The following is an 11,798-nucleotide window of genomic DNA, read 5'->3' as shown; positions in this document are numbered from 1 at the left end:
GGCCATGGGGGTGGGCGTCCTCGGGCCTCAAGGGGCTTGTCCCTGACCAGGGGCCCACACACCTGCACTTGGGGTGGAGGCTTCCAAGGAGGTCTGGCCAGTCGTATCTCCCTTGTTCATCAGCCCTTCCCACCCTGTGTCTCTTCCCATCCTCGTGCCCCGAGGGGTCCCCGAGCCACTCTCACAGACAGGAGAGTTGAGGGCCTGTGGGGGATTAGCCTTGGTGCTACAGGCAGGGGCATCACAGGTGGGCGGTGGGATTCTCAGTGTGGGAGGTGCCCAAGGAAAGGCTCTCGGTTCTTGGGTGAGCCACTTGGGTTGCTGCCTGCCCAGAAGTACTGGACCATGGTGCGCCTGAGAGGAAGGGCAGGTGCTCCCTGCACGGGGCTCATTGTAGCTCCGGCCACTCTTTGTCATTTGCTCCCTTTTCTCCCAGCCTCCGGATCCACAGCACCCAGGGTCCCTCACCCTGCCCCCACTGTGACCGGCGAGCGATGCGTCTGTCCTGCGGGACCCTCCTGTTGAGAGGGTGCAGCCGAGCCGCTCTGTGGGGCCCAGTCCTCCCGCCAGCGCACAGTCCTCTAGTCTCCACAGCACAGACATGGGCTGGCGGGCCTGCCTGCCCGGCCACATTTCACGCCTGCCCGCCCATGGCACATTTCACAAGCCCCCACTTTTCCATACGCACGTGCAGCTGAGGCCACATTCAAAGAAACCCCCCAAAACCCAAGACCTTTTGGGCACTGATGGGCTTGGGGTGCACACAGAACATATGGGATTTCACTTTTTTGTTTTTTGAGACAGAGTCTCACTCTGTCACCCAGGCTGGAGTGCAGTGGCGAGATCTCGGCTCACTGCAACCTCCACCACCCAGGTTCGAGTCATTCTCCTGCCTCAGCCTCCCGAGTAGCTGGGATTACAGGCAGGCACCACCATGCCCGGCTAATTTTTGTATTTTTAATAGAGACAGGGTTTCACCATGTTGGTCAGGCTGGTCTCAAACTCCTGACCTCAGGTGATCCACCCGCCTCGGCCTCCCAAAGTGCTGGGATTACAGGCGTGAGCCAACACACCTGGCCAAGAGGCAGTATTTGAAAAAAGAAAAGCAGAAAAAAAAAATGCTCAACCTGTAAGTATAATGCAAATACAGTGTTCCAAACTCCAAACAATCTGAGCTCCAAGACACTTTTCTGGTCCTGCGCATCTTGGATAAGGAACACGAGGCAGGGTGGTGGTTTTGTGGAAAGGATCTCGTGTTCATAGAGAGCTGCACACACAGCATGAGAGTCCTCTGCATCCTTTGGGAGGCGCTGACCACCCTGGGCATGCTTCTGTGTCTCCTGGAACCAGGGTGTCCTCCAAGGTCAGAGTTGGGAAAGACACGCAGCCAGTGGATCTCAGATCAGAGGATGCTGCAGGGACAGACCTCACCCAGGACGGCCTTCTTCGTCCCAGCACAGCTCCGGGGCCTTCCCCGACCCCCATGACCTCAGCACGTGTGAGGGCTGCCAGCGCGTCCTGTGGTCCATGCCCCCAGCCCGTCTGCCTGCACATTCCTCGTGATGGGACCTCGGTTCTGTGTCTTCAGCAGACAGTGTTCCATCTTCGCCTGAGTCACCAACTGAACACCCGGAGACTTCACGTGATGTTCTGGATATTCAGTCACTGCTTGTACCCCAGGCTGGGCTGGCCCAACTTGGAGAAGCTGTGCCCCCACGCCCAGGATACGGGGCATCGCCAGCCTGCAGCCACGCTCAAAAACCCTCGGAGGTCAGAGGACCCGTACCACCCCAGTGAGGGGCAAGGACTTCTTCCCTCCACCCTGGGGAGGTCAGCCTGGGGGCCCAGGGTCTCTCTGAGCCACGAGGCCAGGGCCAGGCCCTGTCTGCCTTCAGCATGACCCAGCCTCGTGACCAAACACACCTCTGCATGGGAGACCCCCGAGGCCAGGACACACCCTCTCCAGCTCCCATTACAGGGAGGGAAACTGAGGCACGGTGTCTCAGCTCAGCTTGCTGTGACAGGCTGCTGTAGACCGGGCAGCTTCCACATGGGTGACCTCTGGGGCCAGGACACACCCTCTCCAGCTCCCATTACAGGGAGGGAAACTGAGGCACAGTGTCTTAGCTCAGCTTGCCGTGATAGGCTGCTGTAGACTGGGCGGCTTCCACACAGGCATTTTCTTTCCCACCACTCTGCAGGAGTCTAAGGTCAGGATGCCAGCAGAGTCGGGTTCTTAGAGGCCCACTTCATGATTCAAAGCTGGCACCTTCTCACTCTGCCCTCACAAGCCGGAGAGAGAAAGTTCTGGTCCCTTCACCCCTTACCAGGGCACCAATCTCATTGTGGGGGCCCTGTCCTCATGACCTCATCTAACCCAAATCACCTCCCAAAGGCCCCTCCTAACACCATCACAAGCGGGGGTCATGGTTTCAAAATGTGACTTTGGTGGCCAGGCACGGTGGCTCACGCCTGTAATCCCAGCACTTCGGGAGGCCAAAGTGGGAGGATCACTTGAGTCCAGGAGTTCAAGACCAGCCTGGGCAACACAGCAAGACCCAATCTCTACAAAAAACTTAAAAACCACACACACACAGAGATGTCTTTGAGGAGACACAGACATTCAGTGCATAACATTCAGGGTGGATGGGCCGAGGCTGCCCAGCTGGTGGGTGGCCCCAGATCCCAGCCGTACCTCTCCCTCCCTGCCACCCTCCTGGTCTCCTTCAGAAACCCTGCGGGGAGCAGATTGTGGGGGCTTAGGAGGCTCTGGCAGGACGCAGATCAGCCCAAAGCATCATGAGTGACAGCTAACATGCCTGCTCTGTGATCTGCGACTGCAAACTCACTGAATCCTAGCAGCCACCCCAAGCAGAGGGGCTGGGTTACTTCTGTCTCCCAGATGAGAAAACTCAGCCCCAGAGGGGGCAGAGAGCTGTCCAAGCCCAGGCATTCAGTGAGGGGCAGAGCCCGAGCTAGGTGTGAAGCCGGTGGGCACACTCTGAGGTCAGGCTTAGAGCAGCACGTCCCGTGCCCAGGTGGAGGGACTGCAGGTGTCAGGACGTTCTCATGGGAATCCTAAGGACGCCAGGGGACACGGCTCCAGGGCAGCCGAGCTGGACCCACAGGTGTGACTACAGCATGAGCTGGGGCCACCCCTCCCAGCTTCCGGGCGGTCTTCAGGGCACCGTGGCTTCAGGGGGGCGCCTGGCTCTGGGCCGCTTCACCCCAAGCTGTGATGGGCCAGGCTGGCTCTGCGCCCGCTCTGCGCCCCACCCTCCTGAGCCCAGGCCAGGCAGGCGGGATCCCACTGTGGCTGAGAAATGGGAGGAGCCGAGGAGACAGACCCACTGCTGGCCACTCTCCACCTCCACCGGGTCAAGGGCCTTCCCCTGTGACTGCAGGACAGAACCCCCATGGCTTCCCCGCTTAAAGCAGCGGGATCCTCGCCCTCTCGCTCACTCTGTCACCCCACTCTATTTCTCTGTCTCTAGCTCTCTCTGTCTTTGTGTCTGTATCTCTGTCTGTCTCTCCATCTCGGTCTCTTTTTCTCTTCCTGTCTCTGTCTCTCTGTATCTCTGTCCCTCTCCCTGTCTCTGTCTCTCTGTCTCTCTCCCTGTCTGTCTCTCCTTATCTCTGCCTCTCTGTCTCTATGTCTCTGTCTCCCCATCTATCTCTCTCCTTGTCTCTGTCTCTCTCTGTCTCTGTCTCTCTGTCTCTCCTTGTCTCTGTCTCTGCATCTGTCTCCCTGTCTCTGTCTCTCTGTCTCTATCTCTGTCTCTCTCCCTGTCTCTGTCTCCCTGTCTCTGTCTCTCCTTGTCTCTGCTTGTCTCTGTCTCTATAGCTCTGTCTCTGCATCTGTCTCTCTCTCTCTATCTCTGTCCCTCTCCCTGTCTCTCCCTGTCTCTGTCTCTCCTTGTCTCCGTCTCTGTCTCTATATCTCTGTCTCTCCATCTGTCTCTCTCTGTCTCTCTGTCTCCCTCCCTTTCTCTGGAGGTCGCCTGGCCTCCGCCGCTGGTCTCCCCTGCACTTGCACGATGGTGGGGACCTGGCTTGCTCCTGTCACGTGGCGTTGGCACTGGCCCTGGCGGGAGCCTCCATGGGACCTGGGCTCCTCCCAGCACTCTGGCCGGTTCCCTGCGGGTGCCTGCATTTCTCTCACTCTTTTTTTTTTAGACAGAGCCTTGCTCTGTCGCTCAGGCTGGAGTGCAGTGGCGTGATCTCGGCTCACTACAAGCTCCGCCTCCCCGGTTCAAGCCATTCTCCTGCCTCAGCCTCCTGAGTAGCTGGGACTACAGGCGCCGCCACCTCGCCCGGCTAGTTTTTGTATTTTTAGTAGAGACGATTTCACCATGTTGGCCAGGCTGGTTTTGAACTCCTGACCTCAAGTGATCCGCCCGCCTTGGCCTTCCAAAGTGCTGGGATTACAGGTGTGAGCCACCACGCCCAGCCTCCTGTCACTCTTTGTTCACTCAACAAGCACCTATTAAGCCACAGGCACTGTTCCAGGTGCTGGGGCCACAGCCTTGAACCAAACAGGCCAAATCCGTAATCTTGTGAAATCTTCTGTAAAGCTTCCTGTATTCCAGTGGGGAGAAAAGGCAGCCAAGCAGATGGGGCTGTACCTGTGAGAGTGTGTCACCTGTGAGTGGAGTGTGCAGTGATCAGATGTTGGTAGGAAAATGAGGCAGGGGGCCGGTGTTTGTCGGGGAGGGAAGCCGAGCCTGCAGGAGCTGAAGGAGGCTGCGCACAGGCCCTGCAGCCAGCGGTGCTGGGTGCTCTGGGGCAGTGCTCTGGGGAGGTGCTGGGTGCTCTGGGCGGTGCTGGGTACTCTGGGGTGGTCCTGAATGCTCTTGGGCAGTACTGGGTGCTGTGGGGAGGTGCTGGGTACTCTAGGAAGGTGCTGGATGCTCTGGAGAGTCTGAGGACACGCTGGGGTGTCAGGGATTTCTGTGTTTACTGGGCAGGCTCAGGGGAGCCACGGGAGGGTTTGGGGTACAGTGGGGCCTGATGAGACGGAGCTTTCTGCAGGTCCATCTGGCTGCTGCCCTGAGAATGGGTGGATGCGGGGCCAGTAAGAGCGCAGGGCTGGGATTTTCCAGGGAGAGGCAGTGGCTTGGATGAGGGCGGTGAGGGAGACACATCTGGTTGTATTTGGAGATTTGCGAGGACTATGGCAGAGCGATGAGACCTCCCCTGGGCACAGGAGGACTGCATTTGCCGTCTCTGCCTGCGGGAGGGCGGTTTGACGGTGGTGGCCTGGTGATTCCCACGTGGGAGTCGTGGGTGCCAATGGGATTTTCCATGAGGAGTGTGAGACAGCTGGTCCTGCAGGGCTTTCTTAGACTTGACATGATGCTCCCAGTGCAAAGGGTGGATCTGTGTCCCCCGCTGGACACTGGCAGGCCGGAGACTTTGGCGGGTCCTTGAGGGCTTCCCGGGGAGACAGACATAGCCTCCACCCAGTCCTCTGAAATGGGGAGAGAGTGTATGTTGTTTTTGTTTTGTTTGTTTGTTTTGTTTTGTTTTGTTTCAGATGGAGTCTGGATCTGTCGCCCAGGCTGGGGCGCAGTGGCGTGATCTCAGCTCACGGTAACCTCCGCCTCCCGGGTTCAAACGATTCTCCTGCCTCAGCCTCCCGAATAGCTGGGATCACAGCCACGTGCCACCAGGTCTGGTTAATTTTTGTATTTTCAGTAGACACAGGGTTTCACCATGTTGGTCAGGCTATTCTCAAACTCCTGACCTCATGATCTGCCTGCCTCGGCCTCCCAAAGTGCTGGGATTACAGGCGTGAGCCACCGCGCCCGGCTGAGAGTCTATGTTTTTTTAAAAGATGTGGTTGAAGTCTTTTTGGACATGCCCAGGCTTTGAGAATTTCTTTGGTCATCTAAAGGCTGTAAGAGCGTTGTTCTGGGTGTTCACAACCAGTTGTATAACAGAAGACTCCCTGTGTGTAAAGTAACAAATCATTGATTATGTGACTTGTCCTGAATTCTGTTAAATACTAAAAAATAGGCTGGGCACAGTGGCTCACGCCTGTAATCCCATCACTTTGGCAGGCTGAGGCGGGTAGATCACTTGAGGTAGGAGTTCGAGACCAGCCTGGCCAACATGGTAAAACCCTGTTTCTACTAAAATACAAAAATTAGCTGGGCGTGGTGGCAGGTGCCTGTAATTCCAGCTACTTGGGAGGCTGAGGCAGGAGAATTGCTTTAACCTGGGAGGCAGAGGTTGCAGTGAGTCGAGATTGTACCACTGCACTCCAGCCCGGGCCACAGAGCGAGATTCCATCTCAAAAAATTTTTTTAAATAAATAAATTAGCCAGGCATGGTGGTGAGCGCCTGTAATCCCAGCAACTCAGGAGGCCGAGGTAGGAGAATCGCTTGAATCTGGGAGGCGGAGGTTGCAGTGAGCTGAGATCACGCCACTGCACTCCAGCCTGGGCAACAAGAGCAAAACTCCATCTCAAAAAAAAAAAAAAAAAAAAAAAAAAAAGGCAAGTTAGCTGGATGTGGTGGGCACCTGTAATCCCAGCTACTCAGGAAGCTGAGGCAGGGGAATCGCTTGAGCCTGGGAGGTGGAGGTTGCAGTGAGCTGAGATTGTGCTACTGCACTCCAGCCCGAGTGTCAGAGAGAGACTCTGTCTCAAACAAAAGAATGAAACATAGGCCGGCACAGTGGCTCATGCCTGTAATCCCAGCACTTTGGGAGGCCAAGGTGGGCGGATCATGAAGTTAGGAGATGGAGGCCATCCTGGCTAAGGCAGTGAAACCCCATCTGTACTAAAAGTACAAAAACAAAATTAGCTGGGCGTGGTGGCGGGTGCCTGTAGTCCCAGGTACTCAGGAGGCTGAGGCGGGAGAATGGTGTGAATGAACCCAGGAGGTGGAGCTTGCAGTGAGCCGAGATCACGCCACTGCACTCCAAAAAAAAAAAGAAAACAGAACTCCTTTAAAAAGAGAGAGAAAGAAAGAAAAAGAAAAGAAGAAAAGGAAAAGAAGAAAAGGAAAGAAAAGAAGAAAAGAAAAGAGGAAAGAAGGGAAAGAAAGTTCAAAACTAATCGGATCGGTCTCAGCCAAGCTGGGTCCTGGGGCCACACGAGGATCCCTGGAGCCTGTTGTGTAAATCAATCAGCCTTCCCTGGAACACAGCCAAGCCCATTTGTTTAAATAATAATACACTAAACCAGGCAGCTGAGCGGTGGGCTGGCCCCTGGGAGAGGTGACACAGCAGCTTTTATTTATTACAACACTCGTTTCCCAAGCACAAACAGAAACCAAAGGGTGCGCCGCCACCGAGGAAGGGTGGTCTCCCAGCTGGGGAGGACCTGGGATATGAGGGAAGAGGGAGGGAGGGAGCAGGGACGCATGAGCCGGGATCTGGGGCTCCTGCAGCCCTAGAGGCAGGCTGAGGCCAGCCTCGCCCGGGTTGCATCACCCAGGACGCCCTGGGGATCTCCAGGCCACCGCGGCAGCCGGGCCCCTGATGCAATCCGTGGCTGTCTTGCAGCATGACCTGCCCTGGTCAGCCTGGACTCTGCCCTGCCTGGGGGCCCAGCCCTCACCGCAACCTCCAGTGATCCCTCCCTTCCCACGGTCTGTTTAGAGGCGCTTGGAGCATCAGGCCCATTTCTACCATGAACTCGCAGTGTGGTGCCCAGTGAGTGTCTCTGATCTGTAAACTGCGTGTGGTGGCGTCTACCCTGTCTGTAGGGAGCCACACCTGGCACACAGTGGATGCAACAGGAGAGTTTGCATGTTCTGACCGTATTTCACCATGTCTGTGATGCGTATCTTCTCACATGAAATCAGGATGTGTCTTAAAATTGACAGAGAGTAGAAGTTCAGCTAGCAACATTGCCTCTCATCCCAGCACTTTGAGAGGCCAAGGCATGAGGATCACTTGAGCCCAGGAGTTCAAGACCAGCCTGGGCAACATGGTGAGACCCTGTCCCTAAAAAAATTAAATTAGCCAGGAGTGGTGGCGTGCACCTGTAGTCCCAGCTACTCAGGAGTCTGAGGCAGGAGGATCACTTGAGCAAGGAGATTGAGGCTGCAGTGAGCTGTGATCCAGCCTGGACAACGGAGCAAGACCCTGCCTCTGAAAAACCAAGTTAATGGTGGGTGTGTTGTGGACGGCACCCAGGTTGGAAGGAAAGCAGAAGTATTGCTACAAAGCTCAGCTGCACAGCGTTTCACAGAACTCATCCAGGCAGGGGCTGGAAAGTGCTTTGTGAACCAGAACTGGCAGTGATGCTTGGGTGGGCTGGGCCCTGCACTCTCATCTCCCACCTGTTAAGTGCCCCAGAACAGGTCTGGGGTGCGCCAGGGGCTCTGTAACCCCTCATCCAAGGCTGCCAGTCAGAGGGAGAAGAGAGCAAGTCAGGAGGTCACCTCTGGTGTGACTGACATGAGACTTAGGTCGTTGGGGTCGAGGTGGATGCAGGGGCACTTTAGCCGGGCGGTCCGCGCGGCATTCCTGGAGGAGGTGGCATTTGAGCTGGGACCTGCGTGATGGGGAGAGCACTTGGGCGGAGGGAATAGCCAGTGCAAGGCCTCAGGCTGGGGAAACAAAAGAGGTCAAAGTTCACGGTCCACTGCTCCGGTGGACAGAGCAGGGATTGAGACTCAGGCCACGGGTCCCCAGGGTCAGGGCACACCCCCTGCTCCTCACCACGCTATCGACAGGAGGATGGCGGGGAGGGGCGCCAGCGTGACAGTGGGCAGGGGCACTCTGGAGGCAGGGGCTGGGCTCGCCCTGCTGCCCAGACTGGAGAGCAGTGGCAGCATCAGAGCTCACTGCAGCCTCGACCTCCTGGGCTCAAGCAATCCTCCTGCCTTGGCCTCCTGAGTAGCGGAGACTATACAGGCCTGTGCCACTGCACCTGGCTAATATTTTATTTTTATTTTGGTAGAGATGGGATCTCCCTCTGTTGCCCAGGCTGGTCTTAAACCCCTGGGCTCAAGCGTTCTTCCTGCCTTACCTCCCAAAGTGCTGGGATGACAGGCGTGAGCCACCACGACCAGCTAAGATGATATTTTTTAGAACAGTTTTGGTTTCACGGCAAAATTGAGCAGAAGGTAGAGGGAGTTCCGTGTGTCTCCCACACACACAGCCCCTGCCATCAGCTGGCCACCCAAGGTAGCCCTGCTCTGACCATCATTATCACCCGGAGTCCGCAGTTCACGCTGGGACTCACTCTTGGCGCTGTACCTGCTGTGGGTTTGGGCAAATGTACCAGGACTCGGATCACCGTGGTGCCATCACTTGGGGTAGTTTCACTGCCCCCAGGCCCCCCTGTTCACTCCATCTATTCATCCCTATCCGCTGGCAGCCACCACTCTTTTCCTGCCTCCAGGCTTTGGTCTTTCCCAGCTTGTCCAACAGTTGGAATCATTGTCTGTGGCCTTCGCAGGCGGCGGCTTTCCCTTAGTAACGTGTGCTGTCGTTTCCTCTGTGTCTTCAGAGCTTGGAAGCTCCTTTCTTCTTGGTGTTGAATAGTGTCCCACTGTCTGGATGCACCCCGTGGACCCACCCACTCCCCGCCTGCAGGGCATCCCGGTTGCTGCCAGGTTTGGGGAATGATGAATAGAGCTGCCACAAACCCAGCTGTCTTTGCTGACTCTGCAGTCACGCCTGGGGAGGGAGGAGTGAAGGGGGGAAGGAGGGGTGAAGGGGGAGGGAGGATGAAGGTGGGGAGGGAGGGTAAAGGTGGGGAGGGAGGGTGAAGGGGGGAGGAAGGGGTGAAGGGGGAGGGAGGGTGAAGGTGGGGAGGGAGGGTGAAGGTGGGGAGGGAGGGTGAAGGTGGGGAGGGAGGGTGAAGGTGAGGAGGGAGGGTGAAGAGGGAGGGAGGGGTGAAGAGGGAGGGAGGGTGAAGGCGGGGAGGGAGGGGTGAAAGGGCTGGGCCTCCCAGCTGACCCCAGACCTCTAGGAGGGTGCAGGGGAGATTTTACCCAGGAGCCTGTGGGGGCAGGTTTGTTGCTGAAAAGCATAAATGCACAGAACTGCCTTTGCCTGGGGCTGGAGGGATTTGGCAAGCTCTCTTCATCTCTGAAGGCACTTGGGTGTGAGACCTCCCTGGGGACCTGGGAGGGGAAGGGGTTCCAAAGGCCCCACCCTCACCCCTGTGTTCCTATAGGTCCAGAGGTTGCCCAGGCGAGGGACTCGGGAGTGAGGTCAGGTTGGACCTGGCTCCTAGGGGTCACCAGAGTGGCTGGGGTCTGAGGAGGGGACTCGTGGGCCGAGAGCACAGAGAGGAACACAGGACCACGCAGGCCCCTGCTGCCCTGTGGCCGAGTGACCCCCTGCTAGGGCTGGCGTCTTAGGTGGGTCAATTCAGCTCCTGCACCAAAGCTTCTAACCTGTCAGCAAGATCAAGACGGCCCCTCAGAGCATCCGAGATGAGCGCTTTGTGCATTTGGAAAACAGCATTTCCACAGCAGCCAGGACAGACGTCATGTTTTATTTCACAGGGTCGTAAAGATGCCATGTCCCCATCCGTTGCCGCAGGTGAAATAGGGGGCAGGGACATCTTTCCCGGCATGCACGAACCAGAAATAACACTAGCGTGTCTGAGAAGAAACGGTGAAGAAATCCACCCCGGCTGTCGGGCAGCCCTGGCGAGGAGGCCGAGTCCCCTCACTGCTGCGGATGAGCTGTCCTCCACCCCACGCTGGAGACCTCAGTGCCCAGCGCGCCGGCCTGTTAGCTGCATCTAGCCTGTTAGCTGCATGCCTTTGACAGCAACCCCCTGGCATGTGCCTGGGCCTAACAGCCATTGGCGGAGTGCCTACTCTGTTCCAGGCGCAGGGCACAGTGGCAACCTTGACCCCCAGGGGTGGCTCCTCCTGCATCCCGGCTTCCTGATGGAACATGAGCAGGTGATTCACACAAGAAGCCTGTAATCGCCTGTAATCCCAGCACTTTGAGAGGTGGAAGCAGGAGGATGGCTTGAGTCTTGGGAGTTCAAGGCTGCAGTGAGCTGTGATCGCACCACTGCACTCCATCTTGGGCGACAGAGCGAGACCCTGTCTCAAAAAAAAAAAAAAAAGAAAAAGAAAAATCCAACAAAATATTAAAATGAATATGTAAATGAAGGAAAATCTGGGGTTTTTTTCCCTAAGGGGTGGGAGGAAAGACAATGCAACCTGTGTGGTTAAGAAAGAATTTCTGTCAGTTGCCTCAGCCTACAACGTGATGTAAAACAGCTCGGAGACAATGAAAGGCTAGAATCTGACAGCCCTGGAGTACCTGCTCTGATTTAAAATGCATAGTTTTCTCTGTGAAACACAGGGTTTTTTTTTTCTATACTATGTTGCTTTTTTTATAAAGGTTAAAAACAAGCAGGCCAGGCGTGGTGGTTCACGCCTGTAATCCCAGCACTTTGGGAGGATGAGGCGGGCAGATCACGAGGTCAGGAGATCGAGACCATCCTGGCGAACACGGTGAAACCCCGTATTAGCCAGGTGTGGTGGTGGGCACCTATAGTCCCAGCTACTCAGGAGGCTGAGGCAGGAGAATGGCGTGAACCCAGGAGGCAGAACTTGCAGTGAGCCGAGATCGCGCCACTGCACTCCAGCCTGGGCAACAGAGTGACTCTGTCTCAAAAAGAAAAACCAACAAACAAGAAACAAAAAGCAAAGCTGGCTGAAAAAGATAGCTTCTAGGTACACGCACGCACATACATGCTAAGACTGTCTAGCGAAAAGCAAGGAGATGCAGTCTCAGCAGGGAGTCTCGCGGGGAATCTCGCAGCCAACACAGGGTGAGTCCTGTCTGACTGCATTTATGTGCA

The sequence above is a fragment of the Rhinopithecus roxellana genome, chromosome 10, assembly GCF_007565055.1.
Source record: "Rhinopithecus roxellana isolate Shanxi Qingling chromosome 10, ASM756505v1, whole genome shotgun sequence".
In the NCBI taxonomy this organism is placed as follows: domain Eukaryota; kingdom Metazoa; phylum Chordata; class Mammalia; order Primates; family Cercopithecidae; genus Rhinopithecus; species Rhinopithecus roxellana.
Note: the sequence above shows the minus strand (reverse complement) of the source record.